General features: G+C 36.7%; 1 protein-coding gene across 1 annotated transcript in view; it reads left to right on the top strand.

The window, feature by feature from the left end:
* Positions 1 to 6,307: 6,307 nt before the first annotated feature.
* The window catches only part of LOC140159203 (uncharacterized), a 50,380-nt gene continuing 35,916 nt past the window's right edge, over positions 6,308 to 20,771 (top strand). Inside the window, exon 1 of the mRNA XM_072182595.1 lies at positions 6,308 to 6,442. The gene's annotated coding sequence lies outside the window, so the exon portion shown is untranslated. The remainder of the gene's footprint in view (positions 6,443 to 20,771) is intronic.

The raw sequence follows: 20,771 nt of genomic DNA on the forward strand, positions 1-20,771 counted from the left end.
CTCCATTTTGTTTTGCAGACTGTTTTTTTTCCTGAGTTATAGCGCCCTCTTTGACTGAGAGCAAGAGAGCGCTGGCCAGTCATGCCAGTTTTTGGCGAAGGCCCACAACGGGCTTGCTTGCTTTAATACTTGTTTGCTCGGCTTGCCGGGTTTGCTTGCCATGCGGGGCTTGCTTGCTTGATTACTTGCTTGCTTGCTTACTTGATTGCTTGATTTATTACTTGATTGCTTGCTTGCTTACTTACTTACTCAGGCCTACTTACAATATAGTTCAGCGCTGATTATAAGTTCTAGTTTGAAGATCAATATTAATACTCATCCTATAGGCTAATGTTAGGAAAATGGTACCGTACTAACATTTAATTTAATTAATATTAGGCCTAATTATGTTGATTAAGGCCGAGTAAAAAAAAACCATGTTTCTCGTCCGCGCCCTCCTCCTTTTTTGAAGATTTTTCAAATTTCTTTTTATTTTGTAAACTTTCAGTTATAGCCCTAACTTGTTGAAAAGGATGTTTCAGAAGTTGAAACTTAATTTACGGCTTTGTAAATGCATAATACATAATTTCAGAAGAGTTTTGTGATCACCAGGGGGGCATACCTCTCAAAACATTAGAATAAAAAGGGCCTCCTCCTTTTTCACAGATATCAATCTGTATGTCGAATACCCAAAATATGGTGCCAAATACAGGTATTTAGCGTCGTTCCAATAAAAAATAGAAAATAAAAAGCCCCTCATCCTCCTAATTTTCAAAAACCCGGACGAGAAACATATTTTTATTTTTACTTGGCCTAATCAATAGCCTACTAATAAGAAAATAATAATTAAAAAATACATTAAACAAAAGGCTTAAAGAGCCACCAGAAGAAGTGTGCACATAGCTTCACTTTTGTGGTGCAACAGCCGTTCTAGTTTCAAAAGTGCCATCTCAACACAGCTATTTCTTCTAAAAAGCTCTAAAACGGGCAATTTAGGCAAAAATATCTTTTGGTATTTTTGAAATGAAATTATTCAAATACACGTAGGGCTTGGCTAATCGATGTCATAATATGATATGAAATTATGCATTATTTTGTAGCAGGCTATGTTAGCACATCTATGACATACTGACAATGAGAAGAAATGTATACCAAAATCTTTGATGATTTTTACAATCGTCCGGATTAGCAAATCACTGAATGGGCTTTTAAATTTGGTTAATAGTTTTATCTTTCCTTTGCTAGAAAGCACCGGGGTTTTTTTGTTTTGTTTTGTTGTTGTTGTTGTTTAGGGTAGACTATGTATTGTTGGTCGAAGCAGCCAAAAAAATCGATTTTCATTGTCTAAATCAATATATTATTGAAAAATAACACCTTGATGGTTTGCAAAAGTTCATTCTACAAATCATATGCATGCACTTTGAAAACTTACTGGGTGTATTGTTGTAAATGATTTATGTAGGGGAAGGTGGGGCATAACGGAACACTTAACTTCGAGGATGCTCTGTGACGTCACCATAATTAATATGACTGTAAAAAGTATATGTTCAGTTGAAGTTTGTAATTACCTTTAATATACCATTAACCAATATAACTTGAATCTTACAATTTTTTATAAAAATGAAGAAATATTTTCAAAAAAATAAATCCGTTTTGCCCCACTATCGGGGCAAAACGGAACCCCCCTATGGGGCAAAACGGAACCCTGGGTGTAAACTTATATCAGTAGTTCCATCGGTAGGCCCTAGGCCTAGTTATATGTAGGCATATATTCAGTTACAATATTAAGTGGGCCTACCATCTCTGGTTAACTTCTTATAGACCTAGTAGGCCTATAATATGTATGACCAATATTTGATTAGAAAGAAATATTAAGTAGGCCTATATACCCATCTCTGTGGAGTAAGTTAACTTTTAATCATTAATTCTATCTGCAGGCCTAGTTTAATATGCCTATGTTTCAGCGAAGTGTTTACCATGCTCGAGTAGGCCCCTAGATAACGCCTACATTTCCTTGAGTGAATACGTATTATGTCCAATTGGGGCCAAACGGAACCCATCTGTGGGGCAAAACGCCCGGGGCAAAACGGAACCCTGTTCCGTTATGCCCCACACTAGGGGTTCCGTTTTGCCCCATACCTGATTTTTTAGGAATAGGTTGCATGCATAATACATTGTAGCATATAGGCCATGCAGTTCATACAGCTCAAAGCTAGTACCTTAGTGTTTACAATACACAATTATTTGGGAATCCGATATTAATGAAGTAAAATTTCCGCGCATGAAACATCTACATATCTTCAACAGACAGGTTGTAATTTTTTGACTCGATCTTGCTCGGATGTCAGTAGATTGTTTCAGATCAAATTTTTGTTGTAAATCTGTGTGGCCATACTTGTGTTCCTCAATATAATTTGCATAGACGGCAGTATTGCCAAGGCCTATTTTTCCGTTGGGTCCGTTTTGCCCCGGGGGTCCGTTATGCCCCACCTTCCGTTTTGCAAATGTGATATGTTGTTTCAGCCTTCTTTACAACATAGGCCTATAACTCAAGAATCACATGACCTACATAAGTATATCTGTGATAAGCTTACTTAAATTCTACACGCTCCGATCGCTATGAAAGATCAATGCAAATTCGCAAGATGCCGTGAACTACTAAATCGCAACAGTTTAAAATAATTACTAAGAAAGTGACCTGATATTTGGAAAATCATATTCTTTAAGACTTATGCATAACATAAAATGTTGCCCTTTCAAGCATTCATGCAAAAAGAACATGAAAATGTTCCTTGTACGAAATGTGACTAATTCGTTATGGAATTACTGACATTTATTCAGCGTGCTCAGGGGCGTAGCCAGCTTTCTTGGTCAGGGGGGGCAAAATAAATTTTTTGGGGCACAGACGAAAAAAATTGCAGTTGCATCATACAATACATAGAGACTGTATGTCTTCGAGCTTCCCGAAAAGGGCCTTATTGGGATGATGTGCGCGCGCAGCGCAAAAAAAATGGTATTTTACACTATTTTCGCCCATTATCCGGCTTTAAAAGGGCTTTATTGTTACAATGTGCGCGCGTAGCGCAAAAATTTAGTATTTTACACTATTTTGGCCCTGAATTTTGCTAGAAAAGGGGCTCCTTGCCCTTTTTCTTTTCCTTTGCCCTCCTGATTTTCTCTTTCATTTTTTGTCAGAGGGGCACTTTTTTCTTTCATTTTTTGTCAGGGGGGGGGCACTCTGCCCCCCCCTGGCTACGCTACTGAGCGTGCTACTATATAGTAGTAAGGACACTGTTTTCATATTAATAATAATCATGATGATCATGTAATAAATTGATATCAAATTAAAGATTCTATTTTTCTCAGTAACATATTGAAATTAGGAGTTCCAAATAAGTTATTTCCGAAGATATCATAGTGCCGTCGAATTAGTCTAAAACGGACCACAGTTGAGACTAATTCGGCATGCAGATGGAAATATTAGGGTCTGGGTCTTTGGGTGATATGCAGATCTAAAGGAAAAATATGGGGTCTTTGGGTGACAGAGCATGTGCTGGTAATGGGTTTTTTTACGGTGACATGGTGAAAAATGGGGTCTTATAGCCTGGTCTTTGGGTAGAGCACGTGCTGGTAACGGGGAGCTATGGGGTCTTTGGGTGACAGCGATGGTGAAAAGGGGGTCTTAATAGCCCTACATACATACGCGTCACCTCCTAAGTGGGAGTACCCCCCTCCCCCCGATTTCAGCACATCACATCAAAGCTCCCATTGGGCGCCAAATTCCAGGAATTTTATTTTATCATCTTCGGAAGTATAGGGCCTACCAATTTGGAATTCCTAATTTCAATTATGTTAATGAGCAAAATAGGACCTTTCATCTGACACCAAAATTTACATTTTGTTGGGGCAAAGTGCACGGGGGATGAGGCTGTCAATCAGGTTACCTTTAATAAGGAAAATGTTGTGATTCATAGTTTTAAATATAAAATCTACTTCAATTTAAGCCATGCCATGATTATTATAGCCTAAACTTTTTATGTACTTTTTGCCAACAATTTGCTTAAAATTAATTATTTTACATGACTTAATTGCCTGAAACTTGATCAAAGTGTTTCTAATGTATTCTAATGCTTGTATTATATTGTCTAGCCGCCCTCTAATTTGCATATTTACATAATTAATGACCTAATTGCATGCTAATTACTCGGCAAATATGCAAATTAGAGCGAGTGGCTACATTAACAATGCCCAAATTGGGAAAAAGTCTGTAAAATATTTAGTACCATGAACATTTATGAATTGAATATGCCCTTTACAGTCATTCTGGCTCATTAAGGGGGTACTACACCCCTTGATAAATTTATGACTACTTTTGCAGTTTTCCCAAAAACAAATAAAACACTGGTAACAAAAATTATACATATTATAGGGCAAGGAATCCAGTTACTACACTGGAATTTCAGGTACTCAAGACGAGTAGTTATTGATTTATTGATCAAATATTGGTTTCCCTCATTTTTGACTGTAACTCCACAACTGTTGTCTGCTGAAATAAAATTTTCAGTGCAGTAGTTGTAGTCCTTGCCCCTATAATATACATATCTAACTTGTCACCAATCCGCTATAATTTTTGAGAAAAATGCAAAAATAGGCTCAAAATTGGCCAGGGGTGTAGTACCCCCTTAAGGTAGTTTTAACGGCTACGGTGTACAGTGTTATAGTGATACAGGATAGATCCGGAGGGGGTCTTCCTGGAGGTATACGGGGATGTGCCACGGTTTTGGTGTACCTTTTTTTAGCGATTTTGGTATATCGATGGGTGTGTTTTCAGTGGAGACCAATGCGCATTTTGGCAAAAGTGGGCTTAGGTCAAATTTGGGGGATTCGTGGCTTTTTGTTGAAAATTGGTATATTGATGGGTAATAAAAACAGCAAAAAGTAGGTATAGAAAACGTCAGCATCCGAAAGTCTGCGTGGCACACATTTTTCTAAGACCCCCCCACACCCGGGTGTAGTCAAAAACGCTCTTTTGGAAAGAAAAAAAAAGGTGGCAGGGGAGTTTTTCTCACCCATCTATACACATCCTGTAGTGTATCGTTTCAAAGAAAATCATGACACCGTAGCCGTTTAAACTACCTTAATCTCGTCATTGCCAAGTGAATAGGCCTACTATTTAATACATCCCAGCGTTTCTGCGCTGGGGAAAGCAAGGTGGGGGAAAGGAGAAAATGTTAAACATCGCCACCGTTATATCAATCATACCAAAACAATCGCAATAATTCGGAGAGGGCCTTTTACAGCCTTACCATACCAGTACAGGCAGGTACAGGTGCAGACTAAGTTCTTTTTATAGTTCTTTTTCCTGACTATAGTGTTTCACACTGGCAACTATATCATGTAGGCACTATAAGTTTAAAGATCAATGACTTCTTGTTATAGATGAGTTTCGGGCTATACAGACTTCGAGTATTCGACGTAGAATATTCGATGTAACGTTGTCATGGTTGTCTTCGTTATTTACGAGGGTCATTCAAAAAGTTCTACCTCCAGCATCACATCTCTGTTATCCTACGTGCCAGGAAATTGAAATCACCCATGATTTTACTCTTAAATCCTGGCTACAAAATAAAAGTTATTTGGTGAAAATGTAATTTTTGGTTTTATGTTGGTTAATGGTTAAAATCTGAAGCCAAAAGTTTTGTAAGCATCATATTGTATTTAGATAATCTCCACGGTTTTAAAACTGGGAAAATCTAGTGAAACAAGGATACCAAAAAATGTCAAAATCGCAAAATGGATTGTGTATAAACTCGTTTGGCAAAAAATTGGACACGATTATCGCAAGCCATTGTGGTCATTTTAATATCACTTTCGAAAGCAACGCGTTGCTGCATTGCTGCAATACGTAATGGCACCAATGGCTTGCGATACATAGTGACTTATCAACGTCATACGTCAGTTACAGCCCGCACAGCCGCATGCGTGGCGATTTATGAAGTTCAATAACACTTTGTCACCGATTATAGTCATGATAGTTGACTAGAACTGCTCTTCAGGGAAGCATAGCATCCAATACGCTCTGGTGGGCTGACCTGGAAATAATATAGGCCTACATGTGTTATAGGTTTACTTTTCTACTACTCCTTGAAAGTTATCAGTATGAGGAATGTGGAAGAATTATCTTCTTAGTCTGATGTCAATGTGAAGAGTGTAATTCTGGCAAGGAGACATTAAGGAGAGCTTACATAATTTTTTTGTCAAATCAGTGTGTGATTTAGCTGCAAAATCATCCTTGGTCTCATCGGAGTGTTTCAAATATCTGATTTTGGAATAATTTCATTATTTGTGAGCATTTTATTAAATTCGGTGGATTTGTGGAACATAAGCCATTTTCTATTCATTGCGAATCAAGGATATTTAAAAGGCGCAGCTGTGTGTGACTTTTGGGCCATTTCAGGTCCAGGTAAGTTAACTAAGCCTATAATAATCTGCCATGCTGGGAGGGTGGGGGTCTTACAGTGGAAAGTTGGGTGATGTGCGGCAGATGCACTGTCAGGCTTTTTTGGTATAATTGGCAATTTTTGGAAAACTAATTGGGGTGTTTTTCTACATTTTCTAAACAAATCTGGAAAAAGTGCAATTTTTTTCTCTTCAAATTTGGTATAATTTTGGTTATGTTTTTGGAATCACAGCCGCACATCCCTATACCAATCCAAAATCAAGACCCACGGCCGGCCCCCGACCGGAGTGCCTCATATTGGTGCTAATTTCACAGAACAGCATTTAATTCATCAAAGTTTTCACTGACACGTTTTCACTGACCATTATAAATATACTTTAAATGTATTATGTAATTTTAACACTTACGCTATTCTTTAACACGTGTTTAAAGAACACATATTGAAGTCCTGGGTTGATGTGTTTTAAAACATTTGGACACGTAGTGCGAAATATATAGTGTTTTAACAACTTGTAAAAAATGTAACTTGTGTATATTCAACTTGGTGTAAATTGGTTAAGTGTTAACATTTTAACGGAATAAATATATATGTGAATAGTAAAGGTCAAAGTGTTAAAAATTTTGCTCAAAATCCTTAAGTAGTGTTATTAGCACTTTTTAGAGCGTGCAAAGGCTATACATTTTGGGAACGATTGTCCGAACGGTCCTTAGTCCGAAAAGGGTTATTTTCAGGACATTAGGTTAGAATTTGGCATGGATTAGTGAGTGTGTGTTAGGGATATGCGTAGATTATCATCTATGGGATATGGCTATATAGGTTAGGGCTATAGGTTAGGATTAGCGGGTTATGGTTAGGGTTATGTTTATGGTTATGATAAGGGCTTAGGTTGTAGGGGAAACTTTAGGATTAGTGTTAGAGTAAGTATTTGGGTTTTTAACGATTCGTATTGGTTTTTCGTACAGCTACATTTTTACGCAGAGTTAATTCTTTAATTGTTTTTCGTGATTATTCCTGTATATAGGATAACAAATAAACACACGTCATATAAACAAGCACTTGTGATTTACTTACAAGCACTTACTGTCACTAACACACAAGTTCATTTTAAAGAAGTAGGCCTAACCTTTCGTGCTCCTATTTATATAGCATGCATATTCCCAAAATCTTGATTCCGATTTTGAGTTTTCGAGTTGCAGCATGATTACATGTATTACACTGCTCCATGCCACTGGTTGTAATTCGTTCTGGTGCACCAGAACGTAATTCAAATTTCACGACATTTTTGCTTAACGAATTAATCTGCAAGAAATTTTTTGTACATAAACATTATGCAGCCAGAGGCTTCCAGTGGTATTATCAACATATTTTGAGAAGAGTGGGGGATGAGGTTGTGGATCACGAAATGCCCTTAATCTGCAAGAAATTTTTTGTACCGCATAAACATTATGCAGCCAGAGGCTTCCAGTGGTATTAAAATCTCAACATATTTAGAGAAAAGTGGGTGGGGGGGGGGGGGGGTGATGCTGTGGATCACGAAATGCCCCTTTAATAAAGCAATCAACAAAATGCGGTTTCATCACCATCATCACTAGAAATAGCTGATGAGTCAGACAACAAAGCATCAACACAGATTGTCTACTTGTATATTGTTTGTAGACAGTAAACAGTCTTTTCCACTGATGTCTATATACACATAATCTATGATCTACTATACGCAGTTGCGGCACCAAGGGGAAAATGCCCCCCCCCCCGTCAGAACTTCTGCCCCCCCGTTGCGGTGAATTGTGTGCAAAATTTGTTGATTTTGCCCCTCCCCTAAAATTCACTTTGCCCCTCAATGCCCCCCCCGGAAAAATTCCTGGTGCCGCCACTGACTATACGCTCGTTTTCAGATTATGTAAGGTCAATACATAGTAGGGGCTAGTAGTGGTTTTGGGGTACATTTGTGTGAAAAAACAAGGATCTTCCTTCCCCGAGAGTCCAATATGAAGTAAGATCCTACAACCGGGTCTTTCGGTCGCAGATGTGAAAAAGGAAGAACCTCAGAATGGGATCTTTTGGGGGCAAATTGGGTTTGGGGGGAGCAGATGTTGTACAAAAAAGATGTAGTGGGAGCAAAAAGTCATGGGGAATATGAGGGAAGTGTCTTTGGGTGACAAACGGGCAAAAAACTTTGGGACTGCACAAAACCATGCATGCACATCTTAGTATTGAGTACCCCCTCCCCCACCTCCGATGTAAACACAAACACTTTGACATTGTTATGAAACAATCCTTTAAAAGTGTATACCCACAATAAGGCGACCGAGTAGTCTCCTCTTCCGGCCCTAATGGCTAGCCATAGCTATAGCTTGCCGCAGGCCATATAGATGACAAACCGCTATTTCCTCATACACTCTGTCATTAAGTATAAAGGTGCGTGGACTCTTGAAAGATTTTTGTCAATCTTTTATAAAAATAACGAGCAGACGGCATTTTTATGCGTTTGTCTCGTCATTTCAAAGCCTATTGTCTTTATTTTCAGACACCTTACCATTCATCCTATGACAATAAGCACAATAAGTGTGGCAAAGCTTCCGTTATGTAGGGCAAAGTTTTGATTTATGTCTGGAAAAAATATTATGTGAAAATATTATGTGAAACATTATACTGCTGTACTGAAACTCTTAACTCTTAGAAAAAGGTTCCAAGTAAAACCTAAAAAGGCTCTTAAGCTGTCCTTTTAGAACCTTTTAGTTATACAAAGAACTAAAAAATTGTAATTTTTTTTCAACATGGCAGAACCCCACTGGATGACAATTTGTCGGTAGAAAATAAAATGTAAGACCGTTGTAAGTAAAAATTGAGATTGAATCAATTTTGAATAATTTACCATAAAATTTGTATTACATCGCGAATTTCAAAAAATCAAAATTATTTTGATATCAGAAGGACATTCTACGTATTCAGAATGCAATTCGATATGTCTGATGTGCTCCCATGTCCCACAAAGAATACTGTAGGCCTATAAACGTTGCTATCCGATCCCTTAACTGAAACATAATCAATTTTACAACTTCAAAACGTGACTCAAAAGGTGTGTTGTCATGTGTGCTTTTTCATAATTTGTCAAAATCTCAATTTCTCCAAAAATGTTACTTACGACGGCCTTGTATTTTACTGACGAAATGTTATACAAAACGTTTTACAGAAAGCGTTTAAATGTGGGGTTATAGCGGGTACCAAACGTTTTAATAACATCAATGAGGGGAGGGGAGGAATTAATATAATTATTGATTTCCTTGTTCGAATTACAGTAAGCCAAAGAATTAAGGTACCACTTGTGTTCACCCCTGTATATCCTAAATAAAGTGTCAAGATTACACGTAAAACAAGCAGCCAATACCTGTACTCTTTAAGCTCTGATTTAAGACCTTAATATGTGTTGAAAATTAAAGAAACAGTGATTTAAAACCTAATGAAGAAACGAAATCAAAAGTTGCACTTTTGTGTTCTAATCAATGAAAGCACGACGTTGGTTTAACGTGCTAATCAATGGAAGCATGACGCTAGTTCTCTTGTTCGCGAACGCTTTGTGTACAAATCAATAGGGCATGCAATGGAGCAAACTGAAACTTTTAAATTTGCATCTTCCTTGGGTTTTTGGATTGTCATGTCTTTATTTCATGAACAATTTCAATGAATGAGGTCTTAAATTCGAGCTAAAAAGATGCAGCTATTGGCTGCTGGTTCCAATTATGACATATCTGTCTTTGTTTAGGATATACAGGGAATGAACATAACTGGTACCTTAATTCTTTGGCTTACTGTACATGCTGTATATCCCTCTGCCAAAAGCAAGTTCAGCAACCAAAGTAAACATGCATGGTAAATAGCAGCAAAATAATGCTGGATTCTAAAGCTGGCAGGAAAATATCCCCCATGTTCAATGTCAAAAAAATATAAATGTATGTTACCAATTGAAACATGGAATCTAAGAGCAACTAGCATATGGTCCCGTTCCCGATTGATAAGGGACCGTTCACAAACACTTGTAAGGGGGGCCTGATGCAAAAGGGGGGCCCTGAAATTTTTTGACCCTCCTATTAAAGGGGGGCCCTGAAAAAAATTATCACAAATTTTCATGGAAAAATTGAGTTTATATGCTTTTCTATGGGGTTGACCCATAATTTTCATGTCAAAAAGGCGGGGGGGGGTTGGAATTTTTGAGGTCGGGAAAGGGGGGGGGGGCGAACAATTTTCGCGGTGAATTTTTTTGCATCAGGCCCTCCCTTACAAGTGTTTGTGAACGGTCCCTAATGTCGTTCAGGAGACATTCTCGATTTAGGCAATCCAGAACTTTCCTAAACATGCCAGAAGATTATTATGTACATTCTGAACATGCTGAGAATGTAATGAAATTACATGTCCATGTGTTTTTTATAATGATAGTTGCTGAAAGAGCCTAAACCCTAAGTATTTTCAGAAGCTCGGAAGGAACAATAAAACACATTATCAGTACATTACATCTATTTCTGTTCACTTTTGTGCGACAAAGCTGCTTCTAATATTTCTTTTAGGGTAAAATTGTCCTTGCCCAATGTCCATAAATAGAAGGCTATAATGTGACACACTTTCTGGCACAAAGGTAACAAAACATTTGGACATACCGGATGCAACTCGTAATTCTACAGCAATCGCGAACTGAATCCATAGGCCGTATCAGTGGAGATGATACGTGGGTCATTCAAAAAAATCTGCTTCACCCTCATATCTCAGCTTCTGCAAACAGTAGCCCTGTCGTATGATCATCATGGTTATACCAACTTCACGGAGTGCACAAAGGCAGACGCGTCCGATCCCACCCACACATTTCAAAAATAAATATACCCTACTAATCATGATAAATGCAGCGATTGCTGTAGAATTAGGAGGTACATCCTATATGGAAATATCAGCTGTTCTGTTACCTTTGTGTCAGAAGTATGTCACATACACTACCAGTATGCTTCAACTATATTATAAATACGTATTTATAAATACGCACTTGACCACCTCCGCGCTGCCATAACAGATTGTAGACAATAAATCTCGAAGTGACCTTCTACATTAGCGAGTGGTCTGCGTGTACATTTTAATGCAAAGGTGGTAAACAACATAAGACTACTGTGCAGCAAAATTGTCTATTTTGTTCAACTTTGTGATTATATTGTCAACGTTTCCGTTAATAAATATTTTTTCCGTCGTCAAATACTTTCAAAACATTGTGTTTTTGATAACACATATGTGACCATCTATCTAAATCTAAATCACTAAATGATCTTGCACCAGAATATATCAAATGTCTCCTCCAACCATATAACCCTCCTCGTATGCTCCGTTCTAGTGACAAATCGCTTCTCTGCGAACCCCGTTCAAAACATTCATGGGGGGATAGGGCTTTTTCAATTGCTTCACCACGTCTCTGGAATACTCTGCCAACCCACATTAAACTAAGTACATCTTTAACACAGTTTAAAAGTTCTTTAAAAACTCACTTAATGAAAGAAGCATTTTACTGATGTGCATCACCATATTTTGTTCACCTATTGATTGTTGTTCATGTGTAGATTAAGTTGTAATGAAAATTAATTTTTATTTTGTAGTTTAAGTTAATCTTTGTATCGCGCCTTGAGCGCCATTGATTTGGTGGAGATGTGCGCATTAGAAATTCACATTATTATTATTATTATTATTACTAGTGCGCCTGTTGCTGTAATAGCCCTTTAGCTATTAGGTGGTATGTGGGCACTTATTGGGGTATGTGGGCGCTTAGTGGGGTAGGGGCGCTTATAGAAATCATTTTCAGCAATGAATGCTGGGAAGACACTATAGCATATTTGCAGCAATGCATTCTGGGTAGACATTTACAGTGCATTTCAAATTGGGCAGATAGCCAAAATCTGAAGGGAATTACCTTGTTCACCTGCTTGGGCAGCTTGAAACTTGTTGTATATTGTCTAGTGGATTCTTTTTATCCATATCCACTTGCTGCTTTGTATCCATGTGGGGTATTTTTCCCCTATGACCTTTGACCTTGACCTCCGATGACCTTTGAAACTACCCGGTAAACAGCGCACGCCCGATACCCATCTATGTGTGAAATATCGGAACGATGCGTCGAAGCGCGGCGGAACGCATAGCCGGACAGACAGACAGACACACAACGGCTATTATTTTAGTAGTATAGATATATGTGTAATAATTTTGCTATTAAATTAATACAGGTACTTAAATTTGATGACTATTTATCTAGCGAGTTCCTATTCTTTTTAATGCCTGATGATTTGGTCACCCTTGCTCTCTTGGTATGTCGTGCCCATGGGTCACGTGCGTATTTATAAATACGTATTTATAAATATAGTCAAAGGTAGCTGGCTACTCAAAAATTAAAGGATTAGATTTATTTCTGAGCTGTTTTTCAAAAACAGCATTAACGTTGAAACATGGTTGAAATAAGATAGTGTCTGATTCCTGATTTAAGATTAGTGTAATTTCATTTGGTAATGTTAGCTAATGTTCAGGCAACAGAACACTTGTACTGAAATACTGAAAAAACAATTATGAGAATATGCAAGAAAATTAGGATTGTCAGATTCTAATTCATGAAAAAGTTTGAATAGTATCTATGATGTAAACTGGCCTCAAAAAGAAACTTATAATTTTTCACAAGGTCATATCTTAAAATCCTCTCCATAAAAATTAACAAAAATTGCACACAGGATTACTTCAATACTCTACTCTAAACACATGTCAGTAACCAAGCAGTTGGATGTGAATTTTGGTCCAGGAAGGTGTTCCATGTCAGTGCATTTTGCTGTTGTGTCAGTTGGACAACTGCTTGGTTACTTAGAGTAGAGTATTGAAGTAATCCTTTGTGCAATTTTTGTTCATTTTTATGGAGAGGATTTTAAGATATGACATTGTGAAAAACTATAAGTTTCTTTTTGAGCATGTTGAGGCCAGGTTATATTACGGTCTACTATTTATGGGCATTGGGCAAGGACAATTCTAATCTAATAAAAAATATTAAAAGCAACTTTGTCGTTAAGAAAGAACAGAAATAGATTTGTACTGATATCGGGTTTATTATTCCTTCCGAGCTTCTGAAAATACTTTTTCGCTTTCAGCGATTTCTATAATATCTATCATATTAAACCAATACAGGGTGTCCCAGAAAAAAAATACCGGGCAAATGAATTTGGATGTAAGTCGAGAAATAGACATCAGAATCCAAAAATCAAAACATCAGTGTGTATCCCATCTTATTCTGTATCTTGTACGTTAATTTTACTGGAATCAGTTGACTGATTGCGAAGAAATGAGTGATTACATAACGCATGCCTCAATTCACTTCATTCCAAGTTTGAAAGAAAGATCATTCAACACAATGCGCACTAGTTAATGTCATATTTTGTTCGGTGAAATCATTTTCGTTCTTTTTAAACAATCCGTATTTTCAAAACATCCAATTAGGTTTTGTTCAAATTTGAAAACCTGCACGATATTGAAAATGAAAGCTTGCATGTAAGATGATGCTCCGGTACTTGTAAATATCCTTTTTCGTTAATGTTGATCTAAATGTTGCATAAAGAATTATTCTAAAAAGAATTCCAGCTGGCTTTAAAAAATTCTCACACACATTAATGTTTTTGGAATATTTCCAAGAAATTGTAATGCAAAACATTAATGTTGCATGGTATCAAAATCACACGTAAAACTGTAAGCACTTGATCATTGTCATTCTTGGCTCAAATGTTCTTTGGAAAGTTAAAATATAACATATTTGCACAACCTAAAGAATTAAAGTTGAAAGCTTCCAATTGCAGAAATCAAAGTTTTCTCGGACAAACTGTTATTTATCTTCAGTGAAAGCATTAAAAACATAACACCGTCGGATTATAAAATAGATAATGTGGACTAAATTTAATGAGATACACAAACTTTAGGAAGCGGTGAGCGAGTATGAAAAAGCGCCTGTTGATCAAACTTGGAATGAACTGCATTGATGCATGCTTTATTTAATTGTTAATTTCTTCGCAACTAGTCAACAGAATCAAATACAATTTTAGTATATGATGCACAATAAAATAGGCTATGAGCTGCATTTTAATTTTTTTGATTCTTATGTCTATTTCTCGACTTACGTTCAATTTTATTCACTCGGTATTTTTTTCTGGGACACCCTGTAGAATAAACTTATTACATTTCCAGTATGTTCAGAATGTTAAATACATAATGCTTTTAGCATGTTTAGGAAAGTTCTGGATTGCCTAAATACAAGTATATGTCTCCTGAACGACATTAAATCAGGCAACCGGGAAGGAACTGGGCCATTTTGTTAGTTGCACTTGGCCTAGATGCCATGTTTCAATTTGTAACATGCAGATTTTTTGACATTGAACATGTGGAATATTTTCCTGTATAAAGATGGAGCAAATGCCAGCTTGCGAATTAGGCTATTCCATGTGTTAAAAATCCACACTACCACTGTGGAAGATTTTGGAAATATCTTCCACAGGGGGAGTATGAATTTCAAATGGAATTACATATTAGCAGCTCCATTTGAATCTCACCCTCCTCCAGGGAAATATTCAGGTTGAATCTTACTCAGAGGGTGTATGAAATTTAAATGGAGCTGCCTAATGTGCTCATTTCATTTGAAATTCATACTCCTCCTGTGGCAGATATTTCCAAAATCTTCCACAGGGGTAGTGTGGATTTTAAATGGAATGGCCCAACCCAGCGTTATTGCTGCTATTTATCATGTTTACTTTGGTGGCTGAACTTGCTTTTGCCATAGGGATATAATCCAGAAAGGAAATCAATAATTATGTTAATTCCTCTCCTCATTAATACCCATTAAATATTAAGAACCCGGACACTAACTGCATAATGATGAAGACAAGTTTGCAGTGATCATGGTAATTAAGTAATTGTTTCCAAGTATGATGCAGTTAATTAGATCGCAGACAAATATATTTAGGCAAGTTAGACAGCTACTTTGAAATAAGCTCTTTTTCCTATATAGGCGTTTCAAACTTTGGAAATACCATTGTTGTTTTTTATTGGAACTTATTTGGTTGCCTTAACCATTGTTGTTTTTTATTGGAACTTATTTGGTTGCCTTAACCATTGTTGTTTTTTATTGGAACTTATTTGGTTGCCTTAACCATTGTTGTTTTTTATTGGAACTTATTTGGTTGCCTTAACCATTGTTGTTTTTATTGTAACTTATTTGGTTGCCTTAACCATTGTTGTTTTTATTGGAACTTATTTGGTTGCCTTAACCATTGTTGTTTTTATTGGAACTTATTTGGTTGCCTTAACCATTGTTGTTTTTATTGGAACTTATTTGGTTGCCTTAAACCATTGTTGTTTTTTATTGGAACTTATTTGGTTGCCTTAACCATTGTTGTTTTTTATTGGAACTTATTTGGTTGCCTTAACCATTGTTGTTTAGTGTGTCGGTGTAGTTTGGTAGTGTAACTTATTTGGTTGCCTTAACCATTGTTGTTTTTTATTGGAACTTATTTGGTTGCCTTAACCATTGTTGTTTTTTATTGGAACTTATTTGGTTGCCTTAACCATTGTTGTTTTTTATTGGAACTTATTTGGTTGCCTTAACCATTGTTGTTTTTTATTGGAACTTATTTGGTTGCCTTAAGGGGGTACTACACCCCTGCCCAATTTTGTGCCTATTTTTGAATTTTTCTGAAAAATTATAGCGCATTGGGGACAAGTAAGATATGTATATTATAGGGGCAAGGACTGCAACTACTGCACTGGAAAGTTTTACTTCAGCACAGACAACAGTTGTGGAGTTACAGTCAAAAATGAGGGAAAACCAATATTTGATCAATAAATCAATAACTACTTGCTTTGAGTTGCTGAATTTTCAGTACAGTAGTTGTAGACCTTGCCCCTATAATATACATATCTTACTGGTTACCAATGTGCTATAATATTTGAGATAAATTCAAAAATAGGCACATAATTGGTCAGGGGTGTAGTACCCCCTTAACCATTGTTGTTTTTTATTGGAACTTATTTGGTTGCCTTAACCATTGTTGTTTTTTATTGGAACTTATTTGGTTGCCTTAACCATTGTTGTTTTTTATTGGAACTTATTTGGTTGCCTTAACCATTGTTGTTTTTTATTGGAACTTATTTGGTTGCCTTAACCATTGTTGTTTTTCATTGGAACTTATTTGGTTGCCTTAAAATGTTAAAACGTCTTTGAAGCTACTTTAATTATTGTCATAAGACTGAGTATATAGTAAGCCCTGAGTAATCAAGGATTCCGTCAAGGATAAAAAGGACTTGAAGTTGATACAGGGATTTGCAACTTTTTGCAGATGCTAATTGCAATGTTGCAAATTCAAACAGAATTCAAACAAAATTAAAATTGAGTGGCACCGCTGTCTTTTTAATATAAACATCTACCAAAAAGTAATTATCCCCTCTGAATGAATGATCATTATTTCAAAACGGTTGATCGTATGCCAAATGTAGAGTATGCATTCAAAGCAGAATTTATTTCTGCGCATTATGCATGTTATGACACCTCATTTGTTGCAATTGCCCCAATATCGATGTCTCAGCGTACGTTTAAATGAAAGTAACCCAAGATTTGAAAGTTGCAGCAAAATCCTATTGCCTTGTATTCTCTGTCCACGGAAGGAAATGTTTTCAGCTCTCATTGGATTAGTCTTCTTGTTTCGTGAATTTGGAGGAGGTCAACACATGTGATAATCAAAAAAAAAATCATTTTTCACATCAGTGGTCATTGTTTACTTGATCCCACATTAAAATATGACAAATTCAAAGTTTTTGAGGACCAAGAAGGTCACAAGAAGGACCAAGGGTTAATACATCTGTTGGTAACATCGCTTAATCAGGACATTTGAATTCAACTTTACCACTGAACATGCTGAAAGGACAACTTGTAATTGCAGGCCATTTAGGACCTTATAATTGTCAGAAAATATATTGAAATCGTCATTTTACAATTCGACGTTACGTGAATAATGATTACTGATGTGAATAATGACAATTGTTATTGATTATCACAGGTTTTGATCCTCCAAGAGTATAGCAGTATGCAGACTTTTTATTAGACGTACAATATTGTATGTAACATATCTACGTTATTTAATCTATTGCCATTCTATTTCCAGTAATGTTTAAGTTCTAACGAATGTTTGATGACGTAAAATCGATAATATATTTCTACCAGATATTATAGGTAACATATTATCGATTTTACGTCGTCAAACATTCGTTAGAACTTAAACATTACTGGAAATAGAATGGCAATAGATTAAATAACGTAGATATGTTACATACAATATTGTACGTCTAATACTCGGAGTCTGCATACTGCTTCTGAAACAAATAATTCAAAGAGAGCTAAACAGATTTTTTTCTACGGATACTGGATACAAGGCAATAGGATTTTACTGCAACTTTCACATCTGGGGTTACGTTCATTAAAATGTACGCTGCGACATCAATATTGGAACTATTGCAACAAATGAGGTGTCATAATCCGCAAATATAAATTCTGCTTCGAATGTATATCTAAAATTTGGCATCCGTTTTGGAATAATGGTCATTCATGAAGGGGAGGGGGGTAATTACCTTTTGGTAGATGTTTGTAAGACAACGTGAAGAGTTTTGAGAAATCGGGTGAGAAATAATCATCATGGTTTCCAGTGATGTGTTTTAGTAACTTCACAAGACACAAGAAAAGGGGTCTCAACTATTTGTAATACTTCTTCTTCCTTATGTATCAGTTTTGAGACACACGCGGTACATATGACTCACAAATGCTCAAAATAAGTATTTCAACAATTTAGCAAGCCCCTTTTCCTGAACTCCAATATTTTAATTTATAATTTAATTTGGTCCTATTCCTGTCTCTTTGACTCTGCGAGATCGCTTACAGTCACTGCAACCTGATTAGCATCACAATTTATGTGTTCTGATCAGATGATGCCTTATTATAACATTTCGTCACAGGAACAATAACTGATTAACTAATCATGCTAATCTATTACAAAAATAATGTTTGAACTTGAAGTAATCCAGTGTGAACTTTGCGCAAGGCAGCCACAGGCGCTCATCTCTAATATACTGCCTTAAACTGCTGCTCCACACTCCAATCATCAGAGATCATCCGATTTTAACGCTGACAAACCTTTTCATCGGTCGACGGTCTGCCCTATGCAGGCTATCTGTATTTTTGTGACAGAAACACGCTTACCTGCAGCAAAAACCTGGAACATGTCAAACTTAAGCTTTAACAAACTACAAACTATACTGGATTATATCTACCACACCAGGAGTCAACGTCTTGGGGAATATGGTGTTTAATTTAGCAATTTGTTAAGGCACAATGTCTAATTTGGTCCCATAATGCTATCGGTGCCCCGATCGTTGGTACCGATGGCTCTTTCTATCGTACCCTGAACATCTGCAAAGTGCTTTCATTTTTATTTAAATGAAAAACGATAACACAGTGCAAATATTAAGGTTTATGCTGGGTGTGATCAAAAGAGTCATCTTTAAATAATCGGGCACCGATAGCGCTCTAATAGGACCACATTCGACGCAGTGCCTTCACTATGAGCCACAGTGGTCTCATCTCCCAGTAGCACAGTTCAATAACCTGCATTCAACAATTCATAGCTCAAAAGTTGACCTCGAGTTGTGGACGATGTGTTTTTGTAACACGTGGAAAGGTTATTCAATAAGTATAGAAGCAGCACCTATTGGGGTTAAGGAACTGTACTTAGTAAACATGGTAAGAACCATCAAAATATTTATGTTGATATTGTTGATGTTGATATCTGATTCAGATCCCCGTTCATATCTTGTCCAGCACTGAAGTATGATCCAAAACGTCAGCTAACATTGTATAAGTATGCAAGGCTGAAGATGCTTGTCTGGCTATAATAAAGATAAATTTGTCCTTCTTGGGGGGACAAATGTCCTTCTTGTGGGGACAAAATATCTTTTTGCTCACGTTCTTCTGCCTGGACTCGACAAGAGCATACGTGATGCATATGAGCATGTGGTTTCCATTAGGAAATGAATTTGGAGAAAACCTTCTGTTAATAAAATACTATGCTGAGCCACCAGCCTGGGTGGCTCACGCTCCAGTAATTTCAGATGATTGAGCTCAGTAATACATCAAAGAATGTCTTCCAATTCATGAAAACAAACAGATAATCAGCTTATCGGATTAAAAGCTTAGATGGAAGGTCGTGCCGCTCAGCGAGCGTTTGTAATTATCAGAAGGTTTTCTCCAAATTCATTCTCTAATGCTGACTGGTTGTTGCTGCTTGAACGGTAAATCAAATAGACCATAGCCCTGGTGAATGCCACCATATTGTACAACGTTGTAGAACATAACTTTTTGGTAACGTTGGTAACGTTGTAACAACGTTACGTGCCTGTTATATGGATTATATTACGTTGTGTGTTACTAGGGCTACGTACAATCTTAAAATGGTGTTTTTCATTTTTGAATAGAAATTTGTCAAGTTTCAAGGGAAACTAAAATAGATGGGGACATAACAGATTTCTCTTCAAAACGACTCGCATACTTTAATCATAATGACAATAAATTATTCAAATAAATATTAAATGAGAAGATTGCCAAATCTTGTCAATTATTACAGCATGAGTGACTAGATTCTTGCCAAAAATTGCCCAACTTAATGAACTTGTCTTGGCAGAGGGGGACTGAACAGAATCTTGTCAAAAGGAAATGGATAATCTTGTCAAATAATGAGTCGGAGATCTTGTCAATATGAATAGCTACTTGTTAAAGCTTATCATTTTGCTAAGATTGTTCGGTCAAAGTGATAATAAACCTAACAAAATGAAGAGTATATCTCATTAAAACTAATCAAAAGCAAATGATTAGGGATTCTATTAAAAAATGAATAGAGCGAATTAAGAAATTACCATCGGAAAACAAAGGACAGTATTGTATAATAGATGTCAAATAATTGGCGATCCCAATTTCCTGACTGAAATATTCCAGATAATGCTCCTTTGAAGCAGATAGTAGATAATCACCAGCACTGTATGTTATCCTCCAAAATGACAGCAGTTTATGCTGATCTACTGATACTGATAATAATTATACTGACATGACGATGATGTCAGTGTTGTGTGACAAGGACGCAAAACCCACGTACGTATACAGGTCCGGAAACAAAATGCAAGCTGTCCTGAATCCTGACGAGGACACTGATGCGCACACCGACGTATACACAAGACCGTATGTATTAGATTTAT

Source organism: Amphiura filiformis, chromosome 8 (genome assembly GCF_039555335.1).
Source record: "Amphiura filiformis chromosome 8, Afil_fr2py, whole genome shotgun sequence".
NCBI classification, from domain to species: Eukaryota; Metazoa; Echinodermata; class Ophiuroidea; order Amphilepidida; family Amphiuridae; genus Amphiura; species Amphiura filiformis.